The sequence below is a fragment of the Battus philenor genome, unplaced genomic scaffold (assembly GCF_028537555.1).
Source record: "Battus philenor isolate CCGP_79_NKW_IND1 unplaced genomic scaffold, ilBatPhil1.0.hap1 SCAF_2, whole genome shotgun sequence".
Classification (NCBI taxonomy): Eukaryota; Metazoa; Arthropoda; class Insecta; order Lepidoptera; family Papilionidae; genus Battus; species Battus philenor.
Window position 1 is genome coordinate 2950557 of NW_027181682.1, and position 19230 is coordinate 2969786.

The window sequence follows — 19230 nt, forward strand, 5'->3', positions numbered from 1 at the left end:
TGGATCAGTCTAAGCCAGAGCTTCAGGCTATCGCGCTACAATGGAACTTATAATAGAGGCGATTGCGGAAAATTGGTAAGAAAGAGGTACTTTGGTCTAATACTTTAGTTTTTACGTGAAACGATGAATTCGGTTGAAATTCTCATTGTCTACGCTAAATTAAATTTAAACACACTTTCTTGTATGTCTTTTTTTACCACCGACTTCGAATGCTATATTTTTACGTTCAAAAATATAGTATTTATTATGATTGATATTGACGATGTTTTATATTATTTCAGTCGCACGATGTCCACTACTGGGCATTGGATTACTGGGATAAGCTGGAAGTGGTTTACACTAAGCATCATCCGACGACCGTAAAAATCTTGTCTCTCTGTCTTGTAGGGACTTACAGAACTAAGGCATTAAAATATTTAAGTATATAAATAAAAAACTATAGTAATCGTTGTAAATAATCTAAAGTGGATGATAATAAAAATAAATAAAACTAAATATTCTTCGGTAAAATTCGTCAGTTTGAATATGATTTCATTAAAAAAATAAACAAACACCATTCGACTTGGCACAGTCTTCCGGTTCCGGTGTTGTTTGACCCTATGTCTAGAACTTACTTAAGCTAACTTAAGGTCTATTTAATAATGTTTTAACTAATGTTTTGAATCTGTTTTTTTCATGCTTTAATTGACAGCAAATGATTTATATATTTATCTCTTTAAACTTTTTACATCTTTGATCAATCATCCTGTTTAGTGTACTTCTAGAAGAGATTTATAATTAATAAATATATTACGAAGATAATTATTGTAACCAAGACAATCAAAATATGGATGTAGCGATATAAATGGGAGCTCATCAAAAAGGTCGCATAATTTATTTCAGTCTTATACGAGAGCCGCCGCCGCTAGTTTTGCATACAATGCGCGGTTCGTTACGGGCGCGGTTTGACGCGCGTACGGGACGCGGTGACGCGCGTTTATCGGCCGCATCGTGCGATCGCACCCTAATTTGCTCGGTGCTTTATTCATCACCTGTTTGTTTTACTTCACGTTTAACATAACGTGCGTTCTTTTTTTAAATTCGTTTCAATATATTTTTTTTTAAATTAAACATGTAGTCGTGGCTTAGTGGTGAAGGATTGTGTTTTAAGATTACGGAACGTAAGTCAAAGGATTGATTTCCGGTAGATGTGTAAACTACAGGGTGGTTGATTATAAATTAAAACTATGATAATTCAAAATTATAATTGTTAACAAATTTAGGAATTTTTTCTGTCTTGCATGCAATCATTAACATTTCACTTGAATGGCGTCCACAACTGGACAAAGGCCTCCCCCATTTCCAATAGAACCAGTTTGAAGTGGCTTGCAATCAGCATATGACAAATAAAGGTATGAAACATTAGTGAATAATTTACTATGAATTGTGCATAAAAAGACAATTCATTTATGACTGTTTGAATAGACTGGTGACCTGGTAAAAGTCGTCAAAAGGCGTTGGATTCAAGCCGCTTTCAACCGGTCTTATTGGAAATCCAAAAGAGAGTTCTGTTCAGCAGTGGACATCATAAGACTGAAATGAACATGACGATGATGAACTTCAACGTACTTATTAATAATCATTATTAAAGTTATTTTGTGTGATGACAATAAACTGTATCATAAATCAATAAAAAGGAACCCATATATATGTATATATATACATATATATACACGCACACACACACATCTATATATAAATATATATATATATATACACATATATATATATATATAATATATATATAGAAGTTTCTTGTAAGGTACTTCTTTCCCTTAAATCTGACACAAACAAGACTGACTACAAATCAAGGACTCGTTCCTTCATCGTAGCGAGATGATAGCCAAGAGTGATGAAGATGGTGTATATTTACATTTATACACAGACTATTTGCAGTTAACAATTACGACTCGAACGCAATGACATTGACCACTTCATTGACGGCGTCTGAATTCAAATAAATCGGCGATCGAATTGTAATTTAAATACGCAACAATAATTTATTATTAAAAATGTTTCGATAGTATATAAGGTCAAAGTGGTCAGCAATATGCTGCCTAGCCTCCATCATAGATATCTACGAGGATATATCATCATCACCACGCTCGGTGAACATGGTGTGGTGTTATGTTACGCAGAGGATGCTGCTGCCCATCACTTGACATTTCGTAAGCAGTAGCGATCATAAATATTTAATACACAAAGTGTACATTACATTAGATTGTATCCTGGTAATCGAATCCACGAATTACGATCGCAGTTCATATTTCTCTACCTTTTCTTTACCACTGCTACATGTATAAATATGTATTTAAATTTACGTTATATTAATATTTAGGCTTTTACAAAGTGCTTAGCAAAGCATATTAGAAATGATATATATTGGTTTTATTATTTTATGTGACATCATACAACTGAAATTATGGCAGTTTTTTTATTATTATTTTTTAATGGTCCCCGCTGTTGGGGACCTCTCATTCCCCTATCTCGTGTGGGACAGGGACTTTTTAATTCTAGTAATTTTTTCATACTTTTTTTTTATTATTATCATTCTTCTCTTTCATATATCATCTTATCTGTCGTACTGTTTCTTTCATTCTACAATTTTCCCAGTCTTTCTCTTTCATTCCATTAGCCATACATTCATCCTCAACCACTACATTCTAGGTTTCCTTACTATTTTATTTTGCAACATTATTTATTGTTCAAATATTTAACACGTATTATTCCTTTTATTTCTATATTTTAGTGTTCGTTTTATTTTTACTTATTGCATTTATTACCACCTTCCTGCAGTAGCTGAGGAAGCATTCTCTCTCCAATTATGGCAGTTAGAATACTATTTCCATAAAGATATAAAGTACATATCTGTGGTAATTAAATCACGAAATAGTAACAAAATTTTGGCACTATCGAAAGTATACATTTGCATAACAATAGCGCGATGTTATTAAAACAATCAAAACGAGATTATCTCGCGATCGCAACGCGCCCGTATCGATATCCAGTCCGGCTGTAACAACACTGGCATGTCGAGAATTGCGAACGAATGGAAACAATCGATCCGACCTATACCAACTCGCGGAGATAAGAGTGGAACATGGCGGTGGGCAAAAATACAGCAGATAGAGGCCCCGATCGCATCGGTAAACAATGCCACTTGTATACACGCTCTCATTAGCCAGCGTCGGGGAGATACGCGCCGGGATATTGCGCAATTGCACGGGAATCGATCCTAGATCCGCTATCGATGCGGTCGCTTCACTATCCGCCGTAATTGACCGAATGACTTCAATACTCTTTTAGTGTTATCAATAAGAATCACATCATAACTTCATTATTTATAGACTTTACATTTATTTAAAAGGAGTGAATGTATTGTTCGTTCAATTAATTGAACGCAAATGAGCAATACATTAATGTAAGATACATCCAAAAGTGGAAGGTTTCACCAATAATAATATAGTAAGAAAAAGCCTTTTCAAAATGCAGAATATTACGTATTAAAATTAATTTTTGTTTACTATCTCTCTCTGCAAACTTACTTACCTACCTTAAGACTACCTTCTATACTGTCAGAAGTCATTGGCCCATCACATTAAAATGAACCAAAAAATTATTTGTCTACACACACACAAGCACACGCACACGCGCACACACACGCACACCCACACACACACACACACACGCACGCACACACGCACACACACGCGCGCACGCACACACACACACACACGTATTTAAATATATGGTACGGTATTGATATAGTTATTATTTAATAAAAGCCAGATAAGAAATGATCTTTGCTTTATTCATACCGTCACAGTGGTAAGCCATAAAGAAAAGCTGATTGTGATTTACACTTAAATTATTTTAATTTATCTTGACTATTGTAAAAAATGAGCAGCGGTAGCTTAGCGGCCGAAGAAAGAGACCTACGATCGCGGGTTCGATTTACGAGATACAGTTTAATGTATAATTTACACTTTGTATATTAATTATTACGAGCAAGTTGCTAGCGATGGTCAGCAGAGTCCTTTGCGTATAATAATACCACACTGTGATCGCTGGCCCGCCTACCAAGTGTGGTGATTATGGTATATTCCCCCATAGATATCTTTCTGAAAGACCTATGCCTTGCAGTGGGCTTCTATGCGCTGAAACGGTGATATCAGAAAATAATTATAAGCAAAATGTTTTTATAATCGTTATCATTACCATTCCAACCCTAGGAGGTCCATTATTGAACTCGGACCTCTTCTATAGATTTCTATTGAGACAGTTTCAAGAGGCTTTTATCTAGTATTTATTTTTATCAATCGTATAAAAATAATAGAGTAAATATATATATTTTTTAACATCAGTATTGTAAATCGAAATAAAAAAAATGATGTTGGTCAATTTCAACAGTGGCAACATTATATAAACATTTATAAATAAATAAATCACGTATCGTACTTGATGCCTAAGTTAGGATTTAGTTTGGAATGTACAATTGCGTGTGTATAGAGCTTATTTTGAACTACAACCGCTATAAGGCAGTGGATATCGGCAATTGTTCTCCGTGGGCAGCCCGCCACCAATAAAGCCAGACACAGGTTAACAAATCGCCCACAAATCTCCGCCGCCAACTGCGCATACCTTGCATAAATATCTTAGCACGCGTCCAAGACAGACTGCCTTGTAAATATGTACCAGCATACTAAGACAACTCATCTCCAATTTTACACTCTATGCCATATGCGTTAGAGTTTACAATCAATTACACATGAATTGTACTTCTCAGGACAATTAGGAATCGTCGATTATGGATTAATGGAGTAAAGATATCTTTAGGCAAACGGTCCGCCATCGTCGAATTTCCATCTGATATTAGAATTCAAACCTAATGAAAATATGTATAAGTTTTATAATTGTTTGTATATATGTTTATTCATGTTGTTGTCAACTAAGGATTATTAATAGGGTTCATTGATGTATAATAGAGAATGCAATATTCCAATTTAAAAAAAAATCTGCAATAAAATTGTGCTTCTCGATATTTGCATGATTTAAGATAGATACAAGGATTCAAAATTTGTGCTGATGTGAGATGAGCCACAATTAGTTGGAATTTTTTTTTGTGATCACAAGAGCCCTCAACACAGCCGACATAAGTCAATTGTTTTCTTGTGATCAATAGAAGAACCCACAGCACAAATCTATAGGTTTTTATGATCAATAGAAGTCGTTAAAAATATGTTTGAAAAACGGTGCGATAGAAGAATAGTTTAGTAAATTTCGTAGTACGGATGGCTGTCGCTCCAGCCGGGGTCGTGTCGCGTCGCGTCGTTTCGCGAACGTCGCGATCTTACCTCTTGATAGTCGAACGACAACCGGACAGGCCCGATGTCGCGATACCCGACGTGTGGCAACCCTCGCTTTTTACTCGATTCCCGATTGTATTGTGTTATGAATCGATATTTATTTCGGTCGCCTCCCATCTTCCGATGTTCTTATTCGATTTTCATTTAACGTTACGTTCAAAAACGCGCCAGTCGGCGGCGTCACTTTGTATGGGATTAATGGGGCATTCTTCGGTGGCTATTTGTGGAGGGAATTTAAAACGCGTTCAGTGGTCGTTAAGGATGCAAGATGGAAGCTCTCTGAGGTCCGCACAATGAGCATGCACGAAATATTACCTTATAATAGTGTCTAGCCGGTCGGGCACGGCGCACTTACCTGCAAAGAAGATTAAATGACATTTAGCATTGACTATTGAAACATTTGATTTCTTTTATATACATATTATTAAATAAGCATTCAACCCTTTGCGCTATAATACATTGTTACAAAGTTTCTACATTCATTCAAATTATTATCTATATAGGATTTCTTTTTTCATTGAGCAGTGGTAGCCCAGGGGTAGAGGACTGTGACTTGGGATTGCAGATATCGCATTCGATTCCCATGATGCATTCTTACATAATTCACACCTTGTGATTAATTATACAGGATTGTCACTACTTACAAAGAAGTTCCTAAAGGATGGGCAGTAGCGTCCTTTGTCCTATGTCCCCTTTAGATATCTTTGTGGGAAAACGAAGATAGGATCATTTACTATGATCACTTATATACATCATGAGAAGAATTCTAGAAGAATCTAATTTAATAAAAATAAGAATCAGGTTGTGTCAACGCATTTATGTCTATGAAGAGCCAAATATAAAGTTAGAGATTTTTTGTTGACACTTCCGCATTAAGACAGTTGTAAAGCAAAGAAATTACAATCTTTATTATCACTAAAAACAACTCTTCTTGTAATTTTTTTCTACAAAGTTTTGTCGAACAACCTTGCAAAGAAATGGTTTATCTGAATACATGCATTATAGCAATTTGGTTAGCAAAGAAATTTTCCAACATGTGTCTTAATTCAGAATTATGGTTAAATAGATAATCTTGTACATACGTGGTGATTGATAACAGGTGTAAATGCTTTAATAGGGGTAAAACTCAACTGCTGTCAAAAAAGTTATATTGCACCTAAATCTAAAAAACATTTTTAAAATTCGAATGACTACTTATTAAAATAAATTATTGTTTATTATCTGTTCCTGCATACCATGTACTGCCAGAAGTCATCGGCCTATTGCATTTCAATAGTACGAATAAATTATTGTCATATATTTAAGAGTGATCATTTTGTACAGGGTGATTAGAAAACGGTATAAACAAATTAAATATGGAATACACGGATAATTAAATAAAGACTGAAATTGTCTTTATAAAAGTTTTACACAAATGATGAGTATGTATATAGTGATATTTTAGAAATATGTTCCATTAATTTATTTTTTATATTGTAATGCTACATGTTAATATTATCTAGGTGTACAAAATCATAATTGATTTTTGCAAAAGACTTTTCAGTATCCCTGAAACCATTGGTTTATACAAATGGTGTACCTTTTATTAATTACCAGTAAATAACCTATATATTAAACTCTTTTTAAACGGTTTTATTTAGTTCGACCCGTACGGAATTTGTTTATTTGGGTCAAAATTAGAAATTGAAATTTATGCGCCTTGGCGTTGTCAGATTGATCTGAATTTTGGTACACACATATAATTTAGATGACAATATAATATACTAAAATCAATAACATTATAAATCTAAGATGGCCGCCGATACAAAATGGCGGATTACATATTTTTCCTTAACCCCCCAATATGGGTATCAAATGAAACGGCTACACTAGTAAAACACGATGATTATGTCAAAATTTAAAATTCAAGATGGACGCCGTTCCAATATGGCGGACTAGGTACATACTTTTCCACAACTACCACAATATGGGTATCAAAAACCGTTTAACCTAAAAGTTTTTTAAATGTATTTATTAAACTTTTATGTTTGTAATCAATCAATTTGTATTTCTCAGATGGCGTAGAGGACGACTGCTACGACGTAGATCCTATGCCAAATCAAATGGTGTTACTTTGATTATTATTTTCATTAAAAAAAAAAATTCGTTTTTATTTACTTTAAAAATATTGTTAAAATATGTAATATGTGAAAAGATATAAATATGTAAGTTATTTCGTGACTATATATTTACGCATTTATAACTTTCGACAAAAATTACAAGTCACCTCGAGAACGGGTGTGCTGGAATATGGAAGCATTCCTCGGCTTCTAAAAAGTGTCACCGGTGGCGTGACACGGCCTGTCACGTTATCAGTCTTATCTTGGTATCGTCACGTCACTCCTGGCCCTCGCGTAGCGTGCGTGTAGCGTGCGTAGCGTGCGCGAAGTTGTCGCGGAGCTTTTTAATAAATGACCCCCCAGACAACGCGATGCGTGGAAAGTTCGTGTGTTATGATATAAAGTAATTATGTCAAATGATCGACGGAGAATGCGGTAACGTAATGATTAGGTTTATTATAATTTTGTTGGTATAATAATAGTTTATATCGTTTTATATCTATATAAATAACGTATACATAATATGTATCTATATACATAAGAGATTTCCTACAATGCCCTTATCGCGATATCTCTTGCAATATTAGGCTTGGTGTCTTGAAATTCGGTAGAAATATTTCTTTCGCCGGGTCAACTATAAACGTATTTTATATAATTTCATCCACAACAGAGATTCAGGGAGCGTTCATTAATAAAATGCATACATATGCATAAGAGCTGAAATTTTTGGCATGTTAATAATTACCATGAATGAATTTTATTAGAATGGACCCTCAAAAGGCAGTGCGCACTACGCGAAGCAAGCAAGGTATACATATAGTTAGTTGTATATGTCAGAGTGACTGTAAGAAAAGGACTAATATATAGCTACTTCCGTTATGCAGCAGTAGTCGTGCAATAAAGTGCACCGCCCGTCAGCCCGCTGATAAATGCGGATGCGGCAAACAATGCGAATGACGCAACCAAGACCACCGACGTAACTCGAAGAATGATTAAGATCCCAGGAAGTCGCTGCCTGTGAGCAATTCAAGACCAGCCAACCTGGGGTTCTTTTGGGGGAGGCATATTCCTTGCAGTGGGCGTCCATCGGCTAAAAATAAGAACACGTATGGATTTCTAGCAGGACCTGTTGGAAGTGTATTATCATTGTAGTGTATATTTAGTGTATTCCAACTAACTATACAAGGTCGTCTACTTTGCAGACTTCATACACTGCGCTTGCCCATCTGTGGTAAGTTTAAGTCCTATTTGAAAGCGCAACAATTTTTAGTCATGCTATTCAAATGATATAATCATGGCGCAGTCTTTTTTCATTTGTACAAACTTTTTTAACATCAAATTAACTTAATGATGCTGTCACTGATGAACGGTGTAATTAATAATTAGATGTTAAGACACACACACACATACACAAACGCACGCTCACGCGCAAACACTCGCGCACACACGCACACATACATACACAAGCACGCACACATACATACACACACACGCACACACACACAAAACAAAACAATTAAATAAGGAATTAGTGGTAAGGAAAAATCTTTGCCATTTTGATGTATATAATATAGTTACAGTTGGTTTAAACAAATAAAAAAAAATATTGTTACCGGTAGTTAACTATATAAGCCTGGCTCGACTGATTTGCCACGAGACACTAGGCCGCCTATATCCCCTATCGTATCTAATATCTATTTGAAAACTACACTTTGGGAATATTACAAGGTCTTCTATAGTAACAATGTCGTACTCGGACGATGTTTTCATAAGCCGGCACCTTCGCTAGTAAATTAAGACTGTGTTCAGATAGCGCCCCATAAATCTGCTCTATCGGTCAACGGGCGATCGAGATCTCGCACCCCCCGGCTCCCGCGACCGCCTGCCTCACCCCCGGTGCATCCGCAAGGTCCGTTCGCCAGCTGCGACACCCGATGTCGTTAGCCGATAGCCGTGTTTGGCCGAAACGAATTATGTCTCGATATTAATATCATCTTAATATTTTCGGTATTTGCAAAATTTAAAAAAAAAACACTTATCAATCTATTCTGTATAAAGAATATAATAGAATAGGTACAAATCCTTTAATAGACTCCTTTTCAGAAAATTAACGTAAAAAATGAATGGATACAGATGTATTAAATAATGTAAGGATAATATAATAAGAGTAAGCGTTTTGAAAATTCGTACCTGTATATATTAAAATGAATAATTACTTTAAAAAAAAATTGCCTCAAAATTAGGCTAATATTGAATGACATTACACATTGTATGAATTATAGCACAAATTTAGGTAACATGCTTGCAATATCAGGCGATAAATATTGCACATCGTCCTTTCGAAAGAGAAAAGAAGAGAAGACTATTCAGACTATTTCGAAGACTGGAAAAAGAGTTAAAAAAAAGTACGTTTTATTGGACGGTGATTACTTAGAAGGGGATGAAATTAGTTTGGAAGAATAAATGAAATCACAACATTTTATAAAAAATCACCTTACTTTTTGATAACTGTATTATATTTACTACATATTAAATGTTGATATTTTAATATATTCGGGGTATCGAGCAATGAAATTTGTTTTTCTTTTTTACAATATGCTATCTATAAGTCACGATTCACTGCCTTCTTTAAAATAAATGTCAATATATATCTCAAAAACCTTTCGTTATTTTCACTGAAAAGAAAATTCATTCAAAAAATATCTCGTCTGAAGTTGTAAGTAAATAACATAAGTACTGCTATGCCTAAGGTCATGAACTTGATGAAATGTTGTGCTTTAAGACTTGCGCGTGGGCTTATCATCCCACAAATGGCCACATGCTGGGCTTGCATGCAGTCCGTACACACATTATCTGTATAATGTTATAGATGACAGCTTTTTATCTTACGAAGAAAAGTTAAATGTATACTATTCGAATAATACAAATTTAAAAATGATAATTTTTAACTTCGATATAAAATTAGCAATAAAATGAACTTGACTGTATTTGCATGAACAGAATGTATTACTGCAACTTTTGTAAATCACAGTGACAGACTATTGAAATGGAAATCGATTATAGGAATGTAAAGATGCTTTTACACTTGGCCACTTTTAAAAAAACCTTATCTAATAATCTATCAGTTGTTAAATTTACACGTACATTATTAAGTAAAGACTTAAATATTAGTGTTTCATTTTTAAATGATAAATGAATATATATTTTGCTACCGATGTAAACGCATTCTTACGTCGCTATGACGTAATATAGCTTAGACCAGAGTTCCTCAAACTTTTTTGTGTCGTAGACCCCTTGCCATGTTTTTCCGTGTTAGGTAGACCCCCTACTTACCTGATATTGATTTCCTGTAAATTTCTAACTGTAGTGAAGTTTAGTGTTAAAAACTTAAAGTAAAACACATGTTAATTTATACGTTTATTAATTGATTTAAATTAAAACTACTCAAAATAAAATTTTGTATCTGTTAAGTAAAATATACGTAACATAAAATAAACTATAAATAAAATAACATAAGCAATTAGTCAATATTTTTAGTGAGAAGGATGAACCTGATGCTTTAATAATAAATAATCAACATTTGGCGTCAATTTTGTTAGGGGTTAATCTTAAATCTCCACGGCTAATGATGTCCAGTCTGTGGACCCCCATTTGCATTTCATGGACCCCTAAATTTTTTTTCGCTGACGTAGACCCCTTGCTGGTCATCATAGACCTCTAGGAGTCGATATTGACCACTTTGGGAATCACTGGCTTAGACCAATTAACGTATACGACACTACATGTATTCTTAACTGACTATATTCGATTGGTGTTGGTCGCGTTTAGCTTTCTTCCGACTCAGGGTTCCCATATCTGCGAGCTAATAAATTAAACAAAATACGTTAGATGCGAAGTCTGATGTATTGATCAATTGATATTTACTCGGTGGCCGGACATTCTTAATAAAATTACAAACACCTGGAAGCATTAAATAAATAAAATTAAAAGAATCATATTACAAAGAAGCGTTCTTCTCATGTGATACACAAGTAATTAACATTCCTTAACATATGTATATTGCTAATATTAATTTTATAAACGAAATTTCTCTTTTAGCTTCACAAAAAATAGTTAATACAATGTAACATTTTTTTATAAAAATTTCATATGACGAAATGTAATAGATGAACAAGAACAAAAAACAATCGCCTGTCATTTTTACAATTACCTTAATTCTATTTTCAAATTTATGACTTTTGGAGGTATGTCCATATTAATATTTCACGTTATTTTGTTTATTTAAATTACTTCTTACACGATTTATGTTCGAACTTGTTTAACATTCTCTACCAGTTAAACGTTAGGCGGTGCAGAGATAAATTAATGAAAGTAGGTGAAACAAGTTAATATAGTAAAAGACCAAAATAAAACAAATAATTAGTTTCAATTATTGTGATGATTCCGTTAGCATATCAAGCAACAGCTTTAACCTTTCTCAAAGATTCCTGATCATCCTAATATAGAGAGGGAGAGCGTTTCAAAGAAGAATAGATTGTTTTGCGAAGGAGTGAGTAAAGTCGGTGCTGTAGGGGGGAGGAGGAGGAGGGGGGGGGTTTACAAACTGTATTTGAGATGTTATTTTACGTAATGATTTCATTTATTCCGATCATGAGTGTCGTCGTATAAGATGGACATTCCGTTTGTTTTGTTAATCTAGTAAATAAAAAAAGTAAAGTCAACAGTCTCGAGACGTGGCATCACTCAAACTGATAAGAGGCACAGACGCGCGGCGCTATCGCTAATGTGCGCCGGCTAATCGATTCGCAGACCGCGTCTTATCGGCAGCGTAAATATAAAACTGAAAGCGTTCTTATCTCCTGCTTCAAGGGTACGGGCACGGACCGAGCTGCACCTCCGGGATGAGCGCATAAAAATCTTTATCAACACTTGATCAATATAGATTCATCCATTGCTATCGAGGACAAGGAAAACATTATCTATCTTCCTTGGTAAGTCTAGAAGCAACTTATTAACTCTTTATATGTACACCAATACCTAACTTTGACGCAAATTGAAACGCCACAAAGTGAATTAAGATTTTCTATAGCAAACCATGTAAAGATCGAAGATAGTTTCCAGGGTTACGAAAATACTACTTTTTAAAAAGAAAATTGAACAAAGTAAATATTTAAAAAACAAAAATAATATGACTCTGCCTATAAAAAAAATAGGAATAATATTTACCTTTTTTGTAACCAGAAAAAACACGTTAAAATTTATATACATATACTATTCTCTTTTCAAAAAAGTACAACACACTGCGTAATTGAAACTGAACTCTTAAAATTAGCTAAACAAAGTGAAAATAAAACTGTATTCAAATTGCGTTGATTTTTAGTTATAAAGGGAATCCCCGAGTTTTGATGGCATGGCGCTATTAGAAACTAAAGTGCTGCCATCTTTTAGAAAAAAAAGAGTATTCCAAAAAAATTAAGGACTCGAACCCAAAATAACGCAACCTCGAAAATCTAATGACGCACAGTGAAAATTAGTACTAATTAAGCAGCGACGCATCTTCGAAAAAAAAACGAAACGACGCTAAGCGAGGTATTGGTGTAATTATATACAAATTGATTAGAAATGTATAGATCGTTTATTTTTAATTATTATACGATTTCAGAAATATTGATAACGCAAACACAAGATAGCAAGAGAAAGTGTTTATAAACTTTTTATTATTACGTTTATACAGCAGACAGATGCCCAGTGCAAAGCCTTCACTCAAAAAGCCCCACTTACACAGCTTACACTACCTTGATTATATAGTTGGTCTACCTAGAGGGAAGCTTACCCGCGTCGTATCTATCGGCTCCTAGTTGCTACTCTTTTCTGTCTCAATCACTATATATTAACATTATTTTTGTCAATTTATTCCTGAAAACTTTGTAATGCCAAAGTTATCATCCCATATATTTAAGTGATTAATTTACAAAAGATGATTGGAAATAGGTGTACAGTATCCGGCGATAAATATTGGACATCGAACTTTGGAAAGAGACAATCGGCTAATTTCGGGTTCGTAGAGCACTATCTCTGTCCTACACTACCTATGTGACTTTTTGTCAGTCGTTGTATTTCGTGCGACAGAAATAACGCTCTACGGAGCCGAAATTAGCCGACTGTCTCTTTCCAAAAGTCGATGTGCAATATTTATAGCCCGGGTACTGTAGAAGTTTATATATTTAATGATAAGGGAAAACCTTTACAATCATCGACGGTTAAAGTCTTAAAACAGCGTATCAACTTTTCTATAAGCATCCAGAAAGTATTTATTTATTTATATGAAACATTAAATTTTATGAGTAATTATTTATAAAACTTGTGTTGTTTAAATAAGAGACAATTACATGTTTTCATTTAAAAATAAGACTCATCGAAATACCATACTAAATTTTTAACTCGAAAAAGAAAACATAAATTTTTAACACCAAATTGTTGATTATTATTTGTGTTGTTTTTATCTTTACGAACACCCCGTATATTCAGTTGCTTCGTATTAAAAAAGAGAAGTTATAAAACACGCAAGCATCTGATCACGGGCGATACATATCCGGCGCGAGCGAAACTTTTTCGCCTACAGTACGGCGTCAAACAATAACTGCTAAACGGAATTGACTTAACCTAGACGCGTTTAAAGCGGAGTTTGTACAGTGCGAAATAAAAGTCGACGACAGGGCGTGCGGTGCCCCGATAAAGCGACCGCGCTCCCCGTGATGGATGCAGCGGCGAGATAACGGGCCTTTTGACTTAAACGCGCCCCGGGAGGTAAATATGGCCGCCTCGTATCACGCAAACTGTGTTAATGGAGAAAAAGGAAGGCGTCGCCGTAGTTGTCGAATCAACTGTAGCATGCGCTTATTGGATATTACGTCATTTTATATATTTTAACATCGGAATTGTTAATGTATTCAAAATATTCGGCACCTAACGCGATTTTATCAACAATTAATTTCGTTTATTCAACATTGGAACTTTTAACAGAACTCTTATTGAACATCACCTCATTATTATTCAATTTTTTCTCAACTTACAAGGTGTTATAGTTGTGTATAAGAAGCGGGAAGAAACTTCACAACACATCTTTTAATAAGGTTTAACTTACATTTATAAATACACACTTAATCAGATATAGCCTAAAAGAAAACAAAATATCAATGTCGAGGATTCTCATCATTTAAATATTAGTTTATTGAATAATAAGTGTTTACTGTCAATTTACTTTAAATATGCGTTTATTAGTGTATTCAATTTTAATTCGAAATTCGAAACATCTCGTCCAAAATACCGCAAAGCCAAGACGATGGTTTTTGAGCAATGTGTGTTGTGGCAGTTGGCGGGGAACATTGCTCGTGCAACAGATGGTGTTGGGACAGAAAGGTCGTTGAGTGGTGATCACGAGGTGGTAGACGCGTCGTGGGTAAGCCCTTCGCTAGGTAGACCGACGACATAGTTAAGGCTGTGAAAAGTCGCTGGATGAAGGCAGCACAGGACCTGTCATCGTGACGTCATATTTGAGGGTAGGCCTGCGTCTAAGTCAAAGTGCACCGCCCGCTAGCCTTTGTTGCACGACTACCACTGCATGTTCAGAAGTGGCTAAATATTGGTACTTTTCTTAATTAATGATGATAATGATGATGAATAAATCTGGATTGGATGAAAACATTTTAAAACTAATTATTTTATACTTTTTACTTTGACCTTCACTCCAAACTATCAATCTATAGGACATAGTGTTGTGCAAATAACTATAATACACTATATACTATAGTAATGATAATAAAGTAAAAAAAAACCGTTTTATATGTTACTTTATACTGCGAGAAAACAGAGCCTTGTCGCATTCCAATTTTGAAAAAAATATGTAATAATTTTTACAATTATCACTTTATACAGATGATTAGAAAGAGGTGTAATAGCTTTAAAAAAATTTTCTGTCAGTCACACGAAATTGATGCAATTTTAACCAAACACCCTGTATAGTTAACTACATTAAACAATTTGAAAAACACAATAATATCTATAATACTGTGTTAAAAAATAATCTTTATATAGATTTACGTATACATAATCAATGGTTTATTATTTACAGGCGTCCCTCGTATAACACGGTTAATTCGTACCGTGCTATATCGAAACCGTGTTATTCGAAACAAGGTATACCGTGTAGTATCGAGACCTTGTCTTGTGTTATATCGAAACCGTGTTATACGAAACCCTGAAATAATATAAATAAAGGCAATGTGTACCGTGTTATATCGAAACCAAATCTTAAGGTGTAAAATTTTATGATAGCTGAAATTTCGTTCCAAATACTACATAAATGAAAAAGGAAGTTACCTTCAAGTTTTTATTAAGAAAAATAAATGATATTCAATTTTATGATGAAATACAAAAAAACAATGAAATTGTGACTTATATTGCTTTGAAAATGTAGTAATAAAACCTGCAAAGATAGGTAATTGTGTGATAGTAAACAGTTTAATATCGTATGCACTATTTGTAAACTGCATCGGCCAAGGCTTGCGCGGCAAAATAAACGCCGTGCGGAGAGTGTTGTGCCGAGATTAGAACCCGGCCTCCCCCACTCATGCATACCGTAGATAAAATTCCTTTGACTAACGCTTCCCGCCTAGATGACCTCTGAAGCCTTGCGGATTGATTTCTACTCATTTTTTTATCGAGCCTCCACCGCAGTGTGAACACGTTCTTATCGACTGTTTAGCATATATCACCGAAGAAAATACTTTATCCATTATTTTTACTATTAACTCTATTTAAGATCGAAGTTTCATGATTATATTTACAAATAGATTTACAAATAAATAAAAATAATATTGTTTAACTACCATTTTATTATATTATACAGTACGATTGAAAAAGAATGTAAAAGCTATAAAGGTTTATTCGCTTACATATTTACATATCAGAAAGTACATGTTACCACTACAGAAGTTCAAAGTTTCATGACAATTAGTATTAAAAATAGAGCAACTATTGCGAATTTATAAATAAATAAAATAACATGAGTCGTTTCAGCACATAGACATCCACTACAAGGCACAGGTCAAAATATTTAAACTAAAAATAAACATAATAATTAAATTGTACTTAAATATTGTAAGAACAGAAATTCAAATTTAGATCAAATTTAAAATCAGAATTATAATTATATAGTGGTATATTTGGAAACAAAACATTTGAAATCAGAAAGAATATGACGGTAGATATATATTCAAAATTAGAATAATCATTAAATTAACATTATTATTATACCGGGACTGTTTTTAAAATTAAATTTAAAATTGGAACAGACGTGAAGTTAAATCAGAACTGAAAACAAGTGTGTAAAATGTACAAACACTGGCCGTTTACAAATGAAAAGAGTTTATTTTTAAATTATATTTTACTTTTAATTTGCGTGGCAAGTGAGCAGTTGGCGCCTCGTGGCAACGTTGACGCGTCCCGATAGCTCGCACACACGAGCTGCTTAAATCATACACCAATTTTCTTTAGCGACTTGCCAATATCTCTGAAAGCACTCCGCCTTATCGGCGGCGCCGTAATCTCTCCCGGTTTAAAGGCGCTCGCACACGAGCCGACACGTCTGCACTATATCTAGTTGGGCCGATAAGTGGGGCGTTATTCGCGAACCTTTTTAATATGAGAGCTGCTAATTTAGTTCGTGCTGAAAGATTGGATCGTGTAATTCGAGTCTTTTTAGATTTTATTAATGGTACACTGCTTTTGAGTCCTGGCCAAAAGACTTCCCTCATTATGTATAATTATAATTAATATAGTTTCATCACATATCTTTTATACTCACATGTATATATATTGACATTTTTGAATTAAAGACAAATGCTTGAATTTGTCGCTGTAATAGATATAATTAAAATTAAATGAACGAATTGAATCTAGATTTGATATCATCATTAAAGAAGAACGTGGTCAATGATTTCGCAAAGAATTATTAAAGTCAAATGATAAGTAATTAGTTTGCCAATTATCACCATATGATTACGGTGTTATGAAGCTTTTTGATGTTTATCACATTTGAATGGTATTCCATTTTACCAAATTAAATTAAATACACGATATTCACAGAATAAAAGACGATGTCATAAAAGATACTGTTATATGTTGACACTTCTAACGCAAGAGTTATAAGAAAATTATAAGTTTACAGGTGGAGCTTTATTTACAAAACTGTCGTTGCAAAATTGTACGCTAATCATAAATTTTTAAATACGATTCGATTGAGAACGCACATTCTTGTTTCATCGAATGTGATATCATGACTGGAAAACCCACACAATTAAAAAAAAACTAGTGGTACCCGTTCCCCGCTTCTTTGCTTAACGGTAACACTTTGCTATCGGTCACCCTTTACTTATTTACTAATTATCGTTTCAGCCAATAGAGATATCATAATCGCCACGCATGGCAGACCGACTGGCAATAGCAGCGTGATATTATGGTAGACGTAGGACTCTGCTGCCCATCCTCCTGTTTGAGCAGTTTCTATCTCATATAATTAATGCAGAAAGTGTGAGTTATATAAAATTGTATCGCCGAAATCGAATCTGCGACCTACTATAGCTAAGTAAAAAAAGGACCAATATTTAGTCACTTCCGCACATACAGTGATAGTAGTGCAACAAAGTGCACCGTCCGCCAGCCCGCTGATAAATGCGTATGCGGCAAACAATGCGAATCACACAACTGGCACCGTTAAACCACACAACACGTGTTTCACTCCTCCACGGGGCATCTTCAGGAGTTATGTTACACCGATTAGTGCCAAACACAGAGTGACTCTTTGTGGAAGTGCATGTGCGGAGGTGGCTAAATATTGGTCCTTTTTTTACTTAGGATGGACTTCCGCAAGGTAAAGCCTGATTCCATTAAATACTATAGCTAGTCTCAGACATTAATGCTCCCAGCATATGACTTCTCAAGCTATTTACTATTTACTAATGATACTTAATAGTGATTAAGTTAATCTTTTTCTCATGTTGATACTTTTTTTTTTTAAACATAAATATTTTAACTGTGAATGTCTGTAAAATGTTAATAATGACTGTATTCGATGAAAAACTTTAGCGTGGATTCAGGCGTTTGCCCGGTGCATCACACCCGTGTAGCAGGTTTAGAGAGGCCACTTTACTATGGTGTTCACCTCACCGAATAAACTCCCTCTTCCACCGGACCTATCCAAATTTAAAGTGATGCTGTCAAAGCTCGTTCAAAAAACAAGCTTTTGTTATATTTCTTGATCCAAACTCCATCATACTAATAATAACTGTTTTTATTCCTTCACATTTCGTTGACCAATTTGTACTTATTGTTCAAGTTAAGCTATGTTAGTATTACAGGATAAAATTTTTCTTAAAAATAGGAAGTCCGGTTTAGATATAATTGCCACATACTATAATTATATACTGTTGAATATATTTATCCATTATAACTGTTCAATCAGGAGTTGCTTACAGGATAGATAACTTTATGTTATGGTGTTATTTTATTTTTGAACCACATTTCGTAAAATAGTATAACACGAAAAATAATTCTAATTGTTATGCTTACTAATGTTTCTAGTGATTGTTTTTTGATGACGGGAACATTTCGGATATCATTTTATAGCTAAACAGTCTACACGATTTGCAATTAAACCTTTTTGATAA

General features: G+C 34.3%; 1 protein-coding gene across 5 annotated transcripts in view; it reads right to left on the reverse strand.

Annotated features, from left to right (window-relative positions):
- Positions 1–19230, reverse strand: part of ush (Zinc finger protein ush) — a 278099-nt gene that overhangs the window by 33053 nt on the left and 225816 nt on the right. Inside the window, exon 1 of one of the 5 annotated variants that reach the window (XM_068765208.1) lies at positions 9118–9214. The exons of the other annotated variants lie outside the window; for them this stretch is intronic. The gene's annotated coding sequence lies outside the window, so the exon portion shown is untranslated. Of the gene's footprint in view, positions 1–9117; positions 9215–19230 lie in introns of those variants that run through there. 5 annotated transcript variants of the gene reach the window in all.